At 46.4% G+C, this 18,028-nt stretch overlaps 1 protein-coding gene across 1 annotated transcript in view; it reads left to right on the forward strand.

Moving 5' to 3' along the window:
• Positions 1 to 18,028, forward strand: part of LOC132388750 (cystatin-B-like) — a 129,901-nt gene that overhangs the window by 91,766 nt on the left and 20,107 nt on the right. The window lies entirely within an intron of this gene.

Below are 18,028 nucleotides of genomic sequence, written 5' to 3' on the forward strand. Positions count from 1 at the left end.
TCTATATTTCTAAGCTCCATGTAGCCATCTTGGAATTAAAAGATCCTATCGTTTCCGCTTCCACCACCGCGGCCGGCAGCCCATTTCACGCACTTACCGCTCTCTGCGTAAAACAAAGATTACTGCTGACAACTCCTGTGTACCTACTTCCAAGCACCTTAAAATATGTCCTCTCGTGCTAGCCATTTTAGCCCTGGGGGAAAAGCCTCTGACTATCCACACGATCAGTACCTCTCAATATCTTGTCCACCTCTATTAACTCACCTCTCATCCTGCGCTATCCGGACTGTGTACTCTGTCCTCTGCTCTCCAAACTGCTGTCTGACGTCTGCACTGCCAGATTCAGCTCAAACAACATCATCAGGTTCCGTGATGACATCACAGTGGTCGGTATCATCAGCAACAATGGTGATTCAGCACACGGAGAGGAGGTTGAGAGGTTTGTTCAATGGTGCGAGAACAACAGCGCGAGTGTCAGCGCGGAGAAGAGAAAGTGAAGCGTTGATGGGGGACCAAGAAGGCAGAGATCGACCACTGCCCATTGATCATCAACGGCTCTGCGCTGGAGAGGATGAAGAGGACCAAGTTCTTTGGTGTGCACATAACAAACGATCTAACCTGGACCCACAACACCTTCACACTAGTCAGGAAGACACAGCAGCATCTACTGGAGCACCACGGAGAGTGTCACGACCGGCGCCATCTTTTTATGCTACGGAAGCTGCAAGGCATCGAACCACAAGACAATACGGGGGAGAGCAAAAACCTCCGAGAGGATGATCGGGTTCTCACTCGGCCCTGTTTGTGACACTTTCCGGGAGCGTTGCAGTCGAAGGGGCCAAAGCATTGTTGAGAATCCCTACCACCCATCCCATGATCTCTTTGACACACGGCGGTCAGGATGAAGGTGCATGCATTTCAGCACTAGGAATGCCGGGTAATAACATCTTCCCTCGGGTTGCGAGACTAATGAATATCCCGCCAGCACTGACGTCTCGTTACTTGGACAGCGAGCTGTTTACTAAATGTTTACTGTTTCCCAGTGAGGTGCTTTACTACACGCACTTGGTATTCCATTAACAAGTTTCAAGTACAATATATTGGTTTGTCGGTTGTGTGTGATAGAGGTTTTGTGGTTGCATCAGGGTCCTGAGGAAGGGTTTTTCGCTTATGTCGAGAATTTTGGTCAGCTGCGCTGGGTAAATACCTTTGCGGGTCTTTAGCATCTTGTGTCTGTGTTGCTTAATGCCTGGATCAGTATAAAATGCTGATGGCGCCCTCTAGCGTCGACAAAACACTACGTCGTACTGCCCTCTGGCCCGCAGCGGTACACCGCGAGGCCACGTGACTTCAGTGTTTTTTTTTCCCCCTCTAGCTTGCTCTGAACAATACCTAATATGAAATGTTGAACAAACCATACCCGTTAAAATCAACCATGAGGATTGTAAGCGAAGGCGTTGCTCTCCGGAGGGACTGCTCTCCATGTCACGTCAATACAGAGTCTCCAACGAAAACCCGAGTCCCAGTCTTGTGTGGAAAGGAAAAATCCCTGAATCTGGCGGCGAGGATGGGATCCCTGTGTACGGGGTCCAGCTGAGCCCCGACAGAGTAACTGGCCCCTCGGACAGGAATCTCATTCTTACCTGTGTGACTTCCCTGAAAGACGGGAGTCAAGATCAGGACCAGGGCGAGGTGGGAGAAAGTCTGTCCCTGACTGGCCGGTGTCCAGTTCCTAAGCTCTGGTAAGAACAAGAACGAAACTGGGAGAGGGAGATCAGACACAATGGACAGAATATATCTGTTAAATTTCAGGGGAACCTGGTAATCGTATATGTTAATCAGATGATTACGAAATACGGTTTGCATGGGAAATAGAACATGGAATACTAATAACTGGAATAAATGAGGATAGAAATACACGTTAAAATGGGAAACCAAGCCAGTAAATCTTGGTCAAGCGAACTGGAGAAGAACAAAGGACGCCCCCGGGAACGACGCCCGGCCGATCCGAACACGAAGGCCCCAGTGAATAAGGACACGGAGAGGAAAATTGCAAAATTCAAGAACACAAAACAATAATTGCGCGACACGTTAATTCCTCCGGGTTCCTCCGCCGATAAGGTTTGGTTGGAACCAAGGAACAACAGGTACTCTGTTACCTTTACCAGTGATTTACATGGCTGGGTCAAGGAGACTGGCCCTATGGAGACTATTTCGATTTGGTAAAAATGGAAGACTGCAAGGGAGACACTGCGTTGAGTCTGGGGGTGAGGATACTCGCTGGGATCTTAATTACATATGTTACTAAATGGGAAGAGGTGGGAAAGCGGCGCTAGCTCCCTAAGGGAAACGCCAGAAATAGGGAAGGTAACAGTCCGATGGCAGATTCTAGTGTCACTCCGAAAGCTCGATTGGGAGACCTGTAGGCTCCGCTGGCGCTTCCACCGCCCCATGAGGCCCCATGCAGATAGGGAGGTTATTGAGGTGGCAGTGGGATTGAAACAAAGACCACAGAACGGGCTGCCAGCCCCGTCTGCGGCAGCACCGGATGCTCTCCAGGACCGGAGCACTGCCGCTCTGCCCGATTCTTTCGGAGCCTGGGGCGGGGACGGACTCTCCGTTCATCGAGGTTCGGGTTTCCACCAGAGAGGGGAGAGGTGTTGCCCGATAGCCGCACAAGGCGAGGGACCTCTCTATTCCGCCGGATAATGGTGGACGATGTCCCTATTTTAAAACCCTGGACTCCGGCTGAGTTACGTAGTCCGATCAAGGACACCCCGATCCGCTGAGAAAACCTGTAGCCACCCATAACTGGCATACTCCGACCTGTCAAATATTGAACCCGCTGCCTGGCGTTTTACAGGCGCCCCTCCGTATCATATACGGAATTTCCTTGCCTGGGGCGGAGACCAACCTCTCCTGCCGAGGCTACTCCCGAGAGAGACTGGCCACCGTCAGTTGCAGATGGTGCCGACAGGCTGTGGAAACGTGGGTGCGCGAACTTAAAGCCCGTATCGTTTATCGTTCGAGAGCGGAGTATCGTATGCATACGTACACAACACTGCAAGAACTCGGCATCCGTGAGAAAAGAGTAGCCAACGTTTCGGAACGAGACCCTTCATCAGGAGTGGGGGGGGGGAAGAGAGGGCCGAAGCCCAGTAATAGAGATACGGGAGGGGGTAGGGCCCAGAGGCGACAGGTGGAAAACCAATCAGAGGAAAGATAAACGGGGGAGAGGGAGGGAGGGGATAAGCATGAAAGAACTGTAGAGATAAAGGAGCAGAAAGTTAAAAGGGGAGAGAGGCAGAGAGGGACTTTGGATAGCAGAAGGGGAAGGGGAAGGGGGAGGTGGAGGGAATTACCGGAAATTGGAGAATTCAATGTTCATACCACCAGGCTGGAGGCTACCCAGACGGTAGATGAGCTGTTGCTCCTCCAACCTGAGTTTGGCCTCATCATGGCAGTAGAGGAGGTCATGATATTGTATGCATTTTGCCCCTTTTGACCTCCAACTGACCCTGCTGGGTTGGCTCTTAAATGTCGCTTCACTTCACGGGGGAACAAATCCTGGTGTACGCAAACGCACGCAGAACCGGATTTTAATTTCGGAAACTCCCGATGTTTCGGAGTCTAACCCGCAAGGGATCTAATCCATTCACAAACAAGAGAATATCTGCAGATGCTGGAAATCCGAGCAACGCACACAAAATGCTGGAGGAACTCAGCAGGCCGGGCAGCGTCAATGGAACAGGGTACAGTCGACAGTTCCGGCCGAGACGCTTCAGCAGGACGGACTTGCTGAGGGGGCTCGGCCCGTAACGTCGTCTGTTCACTTTTTCATTGAGTGTATCACAAGAGATGTCTACTTCTCCCCGCTGAATCTCACCGGCGATCCGCTTCCTGCATTCCCTTCAAACTTGCAGCGATTTCTGAAAACACTGCGCAATAATTTAAATATGAATTTAAAGCATGTTGCTCTATTGATTCGGAAAAGCACTAATAGCCCGTAACGGTGCAGAAGCTCGGGATTATCGGAGTTTACTTCGACAGCCTGACATGAATCATATCTCCGATCTTCTACTCTGCATCTATTTCAACCGCCAGGTGATTTTCAGTCGAGGGCACGGATTAAACAGCAAGGAGATTTCTGAACGAACACAGAGATTTATCACAATGTCTGCACCGCTCTCATTTATACACCGGCATCACAACGCTGTCGGTAACTGAACGAGTTCACAGACCGCGCACAGAAACCCGCAATTGTTCGTTCGCCTGTGTTCTTACCACGATCGCCGATAACGGCGATGATCATGTACCATGTCTTTCTCACACGGTAAAATGCTTCAAGCATTTTGTGTGAGATTCAGCCTGTCTTCTACCTGCCCGCGATCTCGCTGAAGAATCTCTGAGCTGACGAATCTCCACGGTCATTCATCTATAATCGCTCCAGCACACTGAATATTCAATACTACACAAGGCTGGCGTGTCTTCCAACAGCTGCGGTAAAAATAAAAATGATGTAATTCAAGGAAAATCCCAATTGTGATGAGTTTGCATAATCTCAAAGACAAAGAAATGACGATTCTAGTGTAACCCCCTGGGTCGCCTAGGCTCGCTCAGCTCGTTCCCGTCTAGGGGGAGCAGCCTCCGGCCCCGCCAAACTGGGTAATCAGCTGGTGTGGATGCTGTGTGATGTCCCCGCCTCGCCCAAAAACAGACAGTACACCATAAGCGATTAAATGAGTACAATTTATAAAGGTTACTGTAACTAAGTGATTAATAACGATACAGTATATATGAAGGAAAAAAAATAAAGAAAAGGCGCCAAACTTATCAAAGTCCAAACCCCTTCGTGCACAACGGTTGGAGCTCAATTACTGAAGTCTTCTGGCCACCATTCGATCCCCTCCGAACTCCTCGACTCGCAGCTCAGGACCCACCGAGTGGTCAACCAAGCACATCTAGCTTCATTCCCTCTCCTTGGAGTACCTCCTGGCCTCGGACCCCCGCTTAGGGTCTGTTCCTCGCCCAGTTTACAGCATCACATCCTCTCTCTCTCATCCCCTCACGCCGATCTCCCAAAAGTCCGCCAACAATAGCTTACAGACTCAGAAGAAAGAATAACATTAATCCCAATTGGTTTACAAAGGAATACAATTCTCGTTGTCAGTAAATTTTAACCCAAACAAGCTTCCAGCACTCTCTCGCAACAAAGAAGCATTCCTGCTTTTAACAAAACAAAGAAGCCATTTTGATTACATACACAGTAACAAAGAAAAAAGAATAAAAGAATAAACCCCCTTTACTCTCTACACCCACCAAATAAAAGTCATGTCCTCATGACTATTAAATAACTCGCCACCTTTCCTGCCAACACAGCGTAACCCAAGCACAAACAGTGACATCTCCTCCCCACACAGTAAACCTGACGCCCTGTTCCTCAGGCGCTACATAGGCCAACTATCTGGGAGTTCCCTAATCCTTCTCCGTACCCCCTCACCTAAACGTTTCAGGCTCGGACACAACTGGGGATACCTTGGGCCCACTGCCAACTCCTCTCTCAACCTCTCACTCATGCCCCACACTGCACACAGCTAAGCCTCCCCGCTACACCTGACTCAGTGGGAGAAGGGCCAATGGTCTCTTCCTCAATCGAGGGAAAGTCAGCAAAAGGCAGCATGTACCACACATCCAGCACATTATCCATCGAATCTGTATTCTTCCTCATTTCTGTGATCGGTAGTTGCTGTTTGTTCTTCTCCAAACGGAAACACGTGGCCTGCACTGCTCCGGCTGTCTCTTCAGCCTCCTGCAACTCTCGCCACAGGCTCAGCAGTTCTGACTCACGCATCCCGGCCATCTCAATCGGGGAGGCAGTTACTCCAACAGCTTCTTCCACCCCGACCGGAAAAGCAGCAGTTAAAGAATGGTCAGCCTCCAGTTCAGTATTCACTGCACTTCTCTCCAGTTGTTCCTTCCTCATGACTTCTTCCAGATCAACTTTCAGGTTTTGCACTTCATTTGAACTGTCGATGGTCATCTTCAGGTTCCCTTCAAGCTTCCGCTTCCCTCTTCCGAGATTTGTCTGTGATTTCTTCACCTCCGCAAACTCCCCTCTCCAGCTTCTCAGTTTGCTGTTGCCCTCAGTCAGACAAATTTCTGCGTTCTCTCCTGCAGTGGGAGGGAGAGCAGCCGGAGGTCGTGGTACATATTGGTCCCAAAAGGAGAAGAGGTCCTGAAAACAGACTCCAGGGAATTAGGAAGGAAGTTGAGAAGCAGGGCCGCAAAGGTAATATTCTCGGCATTACTGCCTGTGCCACGTGATAGTATAGGAATGGAATGAGGTGAAGGTTAAATGCGTGGCTGAGGGATTGGAGCAGAGGGCAGTGATTTCTGGATCATTAAGACTAATTTTGGGGCAGGTGTGACCTGTACAAAAAAGATGGATTGCACTTGAATCCCGGAGAGGGCGGGGAATATCCTATTTTGGAGATTTGCTAATGCTACTGGGGAGAGTTTAAACTGGAATGGTTGGGGGGTGGGAACTGCGGAAGAGGCGGTTGGCTCGCAAATAGAGGAAGCTTGGAGACAATGTGTGAGAAAGGATAGGCAGGTGATAGAGAAGGGACGCTCAGACCGACGGTTTGAGATGTGTCTGATTTAACGTAAGGAGTATTGTGAATGAAGCGGTTGAGCTTCGGGCCTGGATCAGACCTTGGATCTATGATGTTTTGGCCATTACAGAGACTTGGATGGCTCGTTGACAGGAAAGTGCAGGGTTTTAAATGTTTCAGAAAGGGCAGGGAGAGAGGCAAAAGAGGTGGGGCGTGGCACTGTTGATCAGAGATAGTGTTAAGCTTGCAGAAAAGGTGGACGTCATGGAGTGATTGTCTACGGAGACTGTGGGTGGACGTTAGGAACAGGAAGGGGTCAATAATTGAACTGGGTCTTTTATTTATAGGCCGCCCAGTAGTAACATTGATATCGAGGAGCAGGTAGGGAAACAGATCGTGGCAGGTTATAAAAATAACAGTTGTCATGGTGGGAGATTTTAATTTCACAAATATAAATTGGCATCTCCCTAGAGCAAGTGTTTTAGATGCGGTGGAGTTTGTTCGGTGTGGAGTTCTCCGTCGGTACGTTCCGATGAGACAGGGAAGTTATGGTAGGGTTTGGGAGCGAGGAAAGTTTGCCTGTCGACCTCTGTTTTGAGACTGGCGATGAAGATCTACCGCAGAACAATTATCTGAAGTATGTGTCCGAGATGCGAAGGGAGCTGAAAAGGGCTGATGAATTAGCTGAGGTCTCGGCTCCCAGGCAGAATCAAAGAAATAACAGGAGGTATGATCAAAAAGTTAGGTTCTCCTCACGCATGCATGCAGACTGAGTACTCATAAATATCAGGGGCGACCTGGGAAGCATAAGTTGTTTGGCCGCTGGGAGTTGCGCCCAATGTAATGGAGACCGGGGTGTCAAACGTACCAGTGTTATGCACGATACCAGAGCATGGGAATGGATTCTGAAACGGAACATCTGGGGCAAGAGTTGCCTCAACTGGACCCTACACTTAGTAAGAGGACTCTGCGGCAACGTGGAGAGATTGAAGGACTCAGAGGATGAGGAAAAGGGGTTGTGGTATCTGCTGCATTTCGCCAACTCCACAAAATGTGAGGAGGAGATTCCTAACCTTTCCCACACTGAGGCAGGTGACCTGGTCGGGGGTGGAGGTTGTGGCATTAGCAGTGCTCAGGCAGGCTTGCAGCTGGACCAGGAAGGGGGTGTGGGCTCCACAGTAACTGGGGATGAAACTGAGCAGGGGGATCCGGTTTGCAGGAAGGCACGAGTGATAGACCGGGGGAAGCCTCGTCATGTACACCAGAGGTATCCCTAGGAGTGTATGAAACTGAAGGAATAGTTGATGGAACAAAGGGGTCTCAAAGAATCAGGAGACCCCCAGGTAGGCTTGTCTATGTACCATCAGGGGAACTGAGTGCTACGAATATCCCACGAGGGAGATATGTCACCACCCTTTACAAGTGGACTAGAGTTGCTGACATCAGGAAATTCTACTGAAAACGGTTTTATTATTCTGAGATGACAAGTTGACAAGATGACAAGTCATGAGGACATGACTATTTTGGTGGGGGGAGAGTGTAATGCCACGGTTCTTACTTTTACTGTTATGCTGTATGTCTTTCATATTGGCTGTTCTGTAAAAGCAGCTTGTTTTCAGCTTGTTTGGTTGTGGTTGAACATAAGAGATGAGGGGACATGTGCGCCATCCGATTCGGATGGTTGAGTTAAGGAGATGATTCTCTGGTGAGGGACACTAAGGTTGGGCTTGGGTTTTGTTCTGCGGGGGATGGGGAGAGAAGACGCTGCAGAGAACCGGTCGAAGCATAGGATCCGGTGGGAGAGCCGCTTGTTCGAGGTGGATTGCGAGCGACGTGCGGAAGGTGGTGTGAGCTTTCAGCTTGACCGAGGACCCAGTGACAGAGAAGTTCCAGATGAGCTCCAACTTGTGCACATTTGACTGTTTAATTTGGATTGGGCAGTTTCCGTTTGTTACTCTTTACTAACCTTCCAGTTAAGTCGAGATTCATAAGCATAATTCCTTTAATCGTATGCAGCGTACAGTCTGTTATTTGTAACCGGATATAAAATTACACAGCATCCACACAACCCGGGGTCTGAGGTGGGTTCGAGCCGTCTCAATCTCACCGGTTCGGCGGGAATTGAGTGTGCTCTCCTTAGACTTTCGCAGCCAAGGAAACGGTGGCGTTTCACCCGTATACCAGTGCATGTGGCCAGACACATGAAGATCAGAACTTAACCGGAACAGGGAATTAAAGTGGCAGGAACTGAAACGTCGACGATAAGCAGGAGCGGTTCCTCAGCCGCCTGTCGTTTGTCCAAACCACAGGCGGCGTGTCTTTAAACGTTCCATCGAGTACACAGAAATAACAGATGTACCACTCCATTACTGTTTCCTCTGGATGGAGTGAAAAAAAACTGTGTGAACATGGAACATCGATATTTACAGCACATTACAGGCCCTTCGGCCCACAGCAGAGAGACCTACTCTAGAGGGCCAAGAATTTCGCCAGCGCTCAGCCCGCTATTTTGCTCAGCTCCATGTTCCTGGATCACAGTGGACGGGCCTCATCCAGGACCAGGACTTAATGGTGGCGAGGGCCGAATCGTTCAGAAAATCAGGGAGAAATGTTCCCTTAAAAATGCTGAAAGTCGCGGAGTGGCAGAGAATATAAAAAGAGTTGTGAAGGTTGGTGGAATCTTGCTAACTAATAGAAATTGAAGAGCATGAAGACCAGGCCAATAACACCGTGCTGAATTCGGAAGGGGTGTGGGGAGCACATGCAGAGGAAATAATTGAGATGCAGAAAGGAATTTCTTTCCATTGGCAGAGGGACGGAACTTCAGAGAAACCCGTGTGGAGAAGATTCCAATATTGGAAAAGTACAGCGGAGACATGGAAACTGTGAGAATGGAATACAGCTTCAAATGAAGAGTATGACGGTGGGGAATGGATGTAGGAGGCGGGGCTGAGGAGAACCACAGAGTGAATACAATGGACAGAAATGAACTGACTCATACTTCCAAACTGAAGACAGGATACAAAAGAAAGGACACAGAAAGAATTTTCCCCAGGTGAGGGGTTAGGAAACGGGAGGATTTAGAACTGTGACGGGAAGAATACCCTTCAGCAAATGTAGTGTACGTTTACAACATTTCACCCGAGGTTCCTTGGAGGCTCAGTCTTTGAAATACTTCATAATATTCATTTTTTTATATAAATCGATTAAGTTAGAGGCGGAAAAAGGAGAAAAAAAACTTCTTCGTGGGAAAATATTAGCCGTGACAATGTCTCATTAAGGAATCGCTTCTGCTTGTATTTCATATGTCCATCCGGATTTCCGCGGATTTTCCCAGTGTGATCCCTATTCCCCAGTTATTACCCAGGAGACTATGCTTTATTTGCCCCGTTTCGTTCTCCTGGAATGCATCATTTACGTGTCCTTTATCACTTGGCTTGCAGAATTTTAGTGGGTGAGTTTTTGTCGGGAAGCGGATCTCGCCCAGCTTTTCACTGAGCCAATGCCCAAAAATGGAAGGAAAAGATAGGCCACTGAGCGGACGGGTGTTACTGCGCAATTCTCACCTCAGGCAGCTGAAGGATGGATGTCCGCGGTGGAGGGAGGCCCATTCGGGAATGACTGAAAGAGCGCTGAACTCTGGGATCATGGGTCTGATTTGGACGGGACTTTGGAGTGATTTCCATACAAGTGCATAAATTCTGAACCCAGCGTTCTCGATTAAGCTGTGCCGTTAGTCATGTAAACATCTGTCTTCAATTTATCCCCCAAACTCCTTTTACAGTTTGTGGCTCTTAAATTCATTTTTCTCCCTTCTTCACTGATTCCACATCGCTCCCATTATCACTTCATTTCTTGAATATTGAGATCAGTTCTCTTTATATCAGTGTGGGAATATCATGCGGGAAAATTCCGGTTAACAAAATTGATGTATATACAGCCCGGATGGTAGTCCATCTAAGCGAATAATGAGTTAGTGTTGTCGTGTGACAGGGCCGTCATGTCTCAGAAATATGACTGTGATTTTAAAGGAATAATCTCGGCGATTTAACGAAGCAGGAAGGTAGAGGGAGTTTGGATGGGCTTCAGTAATGTTTCTCAGAAGGCTCCAATGGCAGATACAGAGACGCCAAGATGAGATGGCAAACTAGTTACAATATTAGCGTGGTAAATGGATGCAAATGATAGTGTGCGTGTGTCTCTCTCTTCCCGGACGCCGGCAATAGGCGGCGAGTGTAGATTTGCTGCTGGATCCTTCATTGTTTGCAAAACAGTATGTGAAACAAAATGTGACTTAATGTACTTTGTGAAATAAGATTCTGGGACCTTTGTAGGGTCGCTTTTCGTTGTAACCTTGCAATGCTGGGTCATACCTCTCCGAATGCAGTGGGACAAGTGGACAGTACAAGGGGTTTTTGTTATACTTGCTTTGTCCAACAAGGCTTTGAGCGATGGTAGATCAAAATTCACCGGATTGTTTCTGGACTGTGGGGAAGGGAAAAAACTATAAGGAGAAGTTTGATTGATTGATATAGAAAATAAATTGAAGGGTTCTTTTATAAGTTTACACAATTATGAGGAGGTGTATATTGTACGGATAGCCAACAACTTTGGCTTTTCCTACGCCAGTAGCAGCTAAAACTACAGGCACATGCAGACACAGATCTGAATACATTCTTTTTTTCGCCCAGTGCAGCGTGGTTATGTCTCCAGCAGAGGTGCCGGATGCAGGTGATAAACAAATAATGGAAACGTGTCTGGATCGCCCTTGGTTAACGAAGGTAGCGAGGGATACCGGCTGTATTATGGCTCTGGGGATTAGCTTAGTTCTCCATCGTCGAGCTGGGGCAGAATCTGTGCAATATTCATCCCCCGCTACAATCTACAAGATGGTGGCTCTGTCACAGCGTTGACCGCAGTGGCTCTCCACTGTCAGTGTAAAAGTCACTGCGATTGCTCCAAATGAGCCCTGAGTGTCAACGCAGCTGCGAAGCGGAAGGAGTGAATGAAATCCCGGATACCGGGATTGTTGATGACGTCACGCTGTCAAGGGCGCTCCTGCACGGAAATGGAGTTGAGTGTTATTTTATTCTAAGGCAATTTAATAGCGAGACCCATTATACTTAAACGCATAAAACCGAAATGCACATCGCGACCCAATGACGGATGCCCAAAGCGGAGAATTAGTTGTTAATGAACTTTTGACCTTTCGGAACATGTGCTTTGCTGTAACTGTGTTTTTTAATCAATATTAAAAACCAAGTCCAAGGAGATTTTAACACCCGCCGCATTTCTTGTCTAAACTGAGCCTGGGTCGCTGTGTAAATGCAGGTGTTGGTGCAGGAGCTCAGGCACATGACCATGCAGCCGGCTTCAGTGGCGACATAGGCGGCAGAGTCGGTGTAATCGCCGTGGTAATGCGCGGTTCCTGCGAGTCGGGTGGTCAGAAAGCTCTAGGCGGCCGTCAGCCACAACAGAATGAAACTGCCGGACACACTGAAGAGTAAAATGATGGATTTCCGGCGGCCTTCCATCTCCGGATCTTTCTGCGCCTGACTGCTGTGAACGCGCAGTCCGCGGCTCACCTCACTGTCAGGCAGTTAAACAGAGAAAAAGGTATTATAACCGTTAAAATACTCTGCCGAAAGGAGAATGTGACTCCCACAAGAGACTTCATGAACCATGAGCTCGGCTGACAGCCCCATTGAATACCATTAACTACATACACAGGTTTATACTGAAATAGACACGGGACGCTCTGTAAATGCATCAGGAACGGCACGGTTATAATGCCGGCAACAGCTGTCCTGACTGTGCAATATTTCGCTCTAAGCTTCCGACAGCAGATCGGGACAAAGCGATCGCCGGTGAACAGGACAGTGAACCAGACCGAGGTTTGCAGGCTGGTCGACGTGAAGTACACGACGTCCTTACAAGCGGATGTGTAGGTCAGGAAGGAGAATGGAAACTGGCACATGACGACATGATACCCGATTACACAGAACGTCATCACCAGGAGATCTGTCATTGCCATGGCAACCATGAAGTGGGATATACATTTGGAAAGGCCGCAATTCCCTCGGGAGCGGACCGCCATTGTCAATAGGTTCGCTAGGGAAAGAATCACAAATCGTGAGTTACAAACAGGGAGAGGAGCAGTGTTTGCGAAGTCCAATGTGAAAATACTATTCCGACAGTGATCGGTAAAATTACTGGCGAAATATGTTCCAAGCCGGAATATTTTAAAAATATTTCAATAGAGACTGGAAACTCCTCATTCAGTGAAGTAAAACGGTTTGCAGCCGAACTGCGCATTTGCTCCGGGTTAATTTGCTGATGACATGCTCTCGGTTTCACTTTGGCGATGTAACCGAGAGGGGCAGAACCTCTGCTCATTCGCCACCATAACCCAGAAAAGCAGAGATCACCACCTTCTCCCATACCTCCCTTGCGCCCTACATCCCCTACCCGTGGGATCGTCATTTCAATGTCTCTTACCCTCGAAACCACATTCAGGCACCAGCTGTCGGGAATGAGAGCCGGGACAGAGCTGAACCCGGCAGCTGCAGGAGGGCCGGCTGATGTGAACTCGACAGACTCCACTCAACGGAGCTGTCATGATTATTGAGCCAGTACTGCCCCGGACTAAGTGGGGTCGTGCTACTCTCGGTCACCAGGCCCAGTGTGAAACTGATGCACTCGTTCCCTGCTTTTAGACAATGAATGAGCACGGGGCCCGTTGAGCAGAAATGGACTTCACTGACTCGTCCAGTGTCGCCTGTACACAAACTGACGGAAACTCAATAGTTTCAGAAATGTCGATCAGTAAATAAGCTCCTCCTCTGGGATATATATCTGCCCTCTTGATCGCATTCGTTATCATCTTGCAGGTGAATTATTTCAAATCCCCAGCTGGACATGCTTGTGATAGCTATATTTAATATAATTCCCAACTGGTACAGGTAAGACATCTTATCAAAGGTTTGATCGAAAAGCCTAAAGTGGCGGGGCGCGGGGGAGTGGGGGGTGGGGGAGAGAGAGAGAGAGAGAGAGAGAAAGAGCAGAATTTATCTTGAAACTCCACTCTCAATTATGACAGACTGGAGGGTGCTGGTACAATCCACAATGATCCAACAATTCGTACTCTTCTTCAAAAATAAGTTATATCACAAGATTTATTTCAATCCGTAACTATGCGTGGTTGCCAATTTACTCCTGCCAGCGGGGAGGATTGGAGAGAGAGACAGAGAGAAAGAAAGGGAGTGCACAAACAGTAACAGCTATTGTCTTGCAAACCTTCCTTTACGATTTTGATCAGTCGATGCGTTGTTGTTGTGGCCATTCAAGTGAGACCCCTCCGTCCTTTAGCTGGACCGTTCTGTGATGGACTCGTCACCCAGGCACACACAAGCCCCAACCGGCCTCGCTGTAAACACTGTGAGTTAAAATTTACCTATCCTTCGTCCGGTCTCCGATGTCCCACCCTGTCTCGTGGGTTTCTGATGCTCACTAGCGTGTCTCCTGGTGCGTCTGACGGGTGTCACCCCAGACCTCCCTTTTATCACCCACTCACGGGGTTTCAAGTGTCAATCAGTTTTGAATGACTTAGCCCATTAAACCAGCCCACTCCAGTTGTCCCCTGAGGGATTTCAATGAATTGCATAGTATCAAGTAAACAATCCTTCTCCAAAAGACAATAGCAGTAAATCAATGGCTCCTCTCCTCTTTTGTCAGTGGGAGACGTTCCACCTTGTGTAACTCTTATCTGTCTCTCTTTCTCTTTCTCTTTCATGAGCTGTTATCAGTAACAGCCGCCCTGGCAGGTTTTCTTTTGTCTCTCTTACTTCCTTGTCAGCAACATCGGAATCGTAGCGATTTGCGATTCTCCAAAGGGGGCAACTCTGCACCCTTCTGCCCATCAGAGTTGTTCATCCTACGTTACAATATATGTCACAAATCTCCACTTAGTATTGATCTGAGGTAAAACCTGTATAGAAAACAGCGGAAAGAAAAAAAAACAAAAAAATGAAAAAAAAACTATGTACAAGAAGGGAGTGATTTTTCTTTTAACAACATATTCATTGATTTCTAAGAATAAAACCTGGCCTATGAGACATTATGTAGTTAACCCATTTTACCTAGTATGAATCAAATTGTTTCAGCTTACGATAAAAAGATGCTGTTATTTTATCCATTTTGAAAATATCTATTGTAATTTCCATTCATGCATTTAAAGTTGGGCTCCCCTGTGATAACCATTTCCTAGTAAGAGTCTTTCTACCAGCCACCAACAGTATATTCATTAAATATTCATCTCTATTAAACCATTCTTGAGGTATAGACCCATATACCCAAAATTTATGGTCTTTCTCTCTAAGGGTCTTTCACATTTAACGATGTCTTGTAGGGCATTGCGTATCCCCCTCCAATAGTCTTTGATACGAGGACAGTCCCAAGAATATGATAAAGATTTGCATTTTGATTTCCACAATTTCACCAGCGAACAGGGAGGTTACTATCATAATGGAATTTCTAAGAGGGTATAATAAAATATCTTATCATGTGATTTCCATCCGAACTCCCTCCATTTCTGTGAACTGCTACTCTTCCATTGATAATAATGGACATATTATTGTCCATTCTTCCTCAGATATAATTATCCCTCATTCATTCTCCCATTCTGCTTTAATGTATGAAGACGACTGTGCTTTATTTCACAAAAACTTATACAAGTTTGAAATGATTCTGCTACCGTTAACTGAATTATATGCTTTTCTAAATAGCTCTATCAAGCATGTACTTGCCCCGGTTACATTTTTAAGCGTCCTATTAACATATTGTCGCATAAGTAAATATCGATAAAAATCTTGTTTTTCTAATGTGTTTCTCTTTAAGCGTTTCGAATCTGAACAGTGTTGCTTCTTTCATTATGTTGCAAGGAACTGTTATTCCTTTAGCTGCCCAGTCCTTAAACCTAGCATCCAGTTTATTTGGCGTAAAATCCGAGTCATATGCACACCATTTAATAATTGCAATATTTCCCTCTAGATTATATTTTTTGATAGTAGTTTTCTATATTTTAAGAGTCAATTTCACCCATGAGTTATCAATAGTATTTATGTACCTTTGCAGGTTGTTAGCAGCCAAAATTGCTTGTATGGGGATGGGAAGTACCCGCTCCTCAAAGTTTTTCCACTGAGCGTCATATGATGGTTTGCACCAAGATTTCACAGTTCTCAACTGTGCTACAAAATAATAATCTCTAAGAGAAGATAGGCTCCATCCCCTTTTCCTTTGTTAATTTCAAAGTTTTAAGAAAACCTTTAGGCCTTTTACCCTGCCAAATATTCCTTGATAACATCTCGTTCCATTCATTGAATTGATTTTGATTCATCTCTATTGGTAGTGTATGAAAGAGATATAACAGGCTGAGCAATATATTCATTGTAATAGACTCAATCCTTGAACTGAGACTAAAAAAATAGAAATCAGGTTCCATCTTGCCATATCTTCCTTAATTTGTTTTATATAAAGGCTAATAATTACATTCTGACAATTTTGCCAAATTTTTTGGCATAATGATGCCCAAATATTTGAAAGACTCTGTTTGCCATGCCCGAGGTATCGACTTTCAATTTCTTTTGGTGGGCTATAGTTATATGAAAGTAATTGGGTTTTAACTATGTTGATCTTCTATCCTGATAATTGATCATATTGTTCAAAGGATTGCATCAATTTAAGTAAAGAATATGTTGGTTGCCCTAGATAGATCAAAATGTCGTCAGCTTAACAAGCCAATTTATGCTCTGTCACTTTAATACTATTTCCCCTGATATCTTCATTTTGCCTGATGTATTGAGCTAATGGTTCCAGACACAATGCGAAGAGTAGCGGTGACCATGCACAACCCTGTCTCGTGCCCCTTTCTAGAGTAATACTATTTGATAAATATCCATTGATTTTAATCCATGTCATACAGTTATGTCTTCAGCAGGACAGTAACATCTGGTGAGCTGTTATGTCCGCTTGGGACAATCCACGCCGACAAAAAAATAAAAACTAAAAACAATAATGTACAAAATACAGGACTGCACTTGATCAAGCTCAACGGTGAACAGCTGACTGCAGCGATCGCAGAATGGGTTGTACAAATCACCACCTGAATTTCGTACAGACGGGAAACTTCAAGCATGCATTCTTAGCAATGCATATTATTGAATAATTAGGGTACGCTCTGACATCATCTCTTTGGTCAGCTAATTGTGCAGAGGAAACAACGTCATCATCATGGCCAACGAAGGGCGCGGATTAGTAATGACGCGGTCAGCATGGCTAGAAATGATATCATCAACATCTCAGCTCAGTGATGGTTTAAGAAGCAGTGATAGCCTCAGCGTGGCAAGTGGCAAGTGTTAATGAAAGCGCAGCGCAGACCATTCTGCTTATGTAAAGGGAGAATCTATATGAACAATAAACCAGGCCCCGTACTCGTTCAAACATATCAACACTACTGTCAACGTGCCTGCTTTGTGTCAGATGACGTGCTAACCCAGTCCAGGTGGTGGCGCTGCAGTCGCACAGAGAGATGAGGGCGAGTGCGCCTCCTGGTGAACTTGGGAACATTCATCAGACTGTTTCACATCAATTCCCACTTACAGAGACATCTTTGTTCTGCTCCTTTTCTCTTATTACAGCAATATCTACAAATCTTTTGAAAATCTCTCAGAAAATATTGTCTTACTTTTCTTGCACATAAACATGTAGATGGACGTTTCCCGTAAATCTGCAAGTGCCTGAATATAAATGGTTAACGGCATCGCTTATTGCCTGCAATGAATCTGATTAGGATTGTACAGCAACTCTCCTTTGTTGTTGATACACAGCATGGTTCAAACAGCAGAAACATGAATATTTATTGGAAGCATTCAGCGCATTATAGTTTTTTAGATGTTAAGTATACTAAACGTATGTATACGTGTGAACAGAAAAGTTGAAAACAGTCAGTCATGTAAGTCGCGATATTCTTAGGTCCCATTCTCCGCAGCCACTGAATACAAGGTGCATCTCTTTTCATAATTTATACTCTTTATCCAGTGAACGATGGCCGGATTTGTCTTCGTGCAGACAGACCAAATGAAAGAGCGTAAGAAGCCTTGCAAATAAATCAATGACACCAAACGTCATTTAGATTTACGGAAAGAAAACAAAATGTGCCGAGAAAGAAAACATTCGGATAGCTATGTCGCAGGGTGCAGACGTTCTGGTCCCCGGGTTATTCAGAAAAACAGAACTAGGAGAGAAATCACAGCCCCGTTGACGATGACCTCTGGGTACGCACTCGCCACAGGAGTAGTTACAGAATGCTGGAGGGTGACAAATGTTGTTCCTTTGCTTAACGCTCCAGAGTTCTGAGA

Source organism: Hypanus sabinus, unplaced genomic scaffold, assembly GCF_030144855.1.
Source record: "Hypanus sabinus isolate sHypSab1 unplaced genomic scaffold, sHypSab1.hap1 scaffold_399, whole genome shotgun sequence".
In the NCBI taxonomy this organism is placed as follows: domain Eukaryota; kingdom Metazoa; phylum Chordata; class Chondrichthyes; order Myliobatiformes; family Dasyatidae; genus Hypanus; species Hypanus sabinus.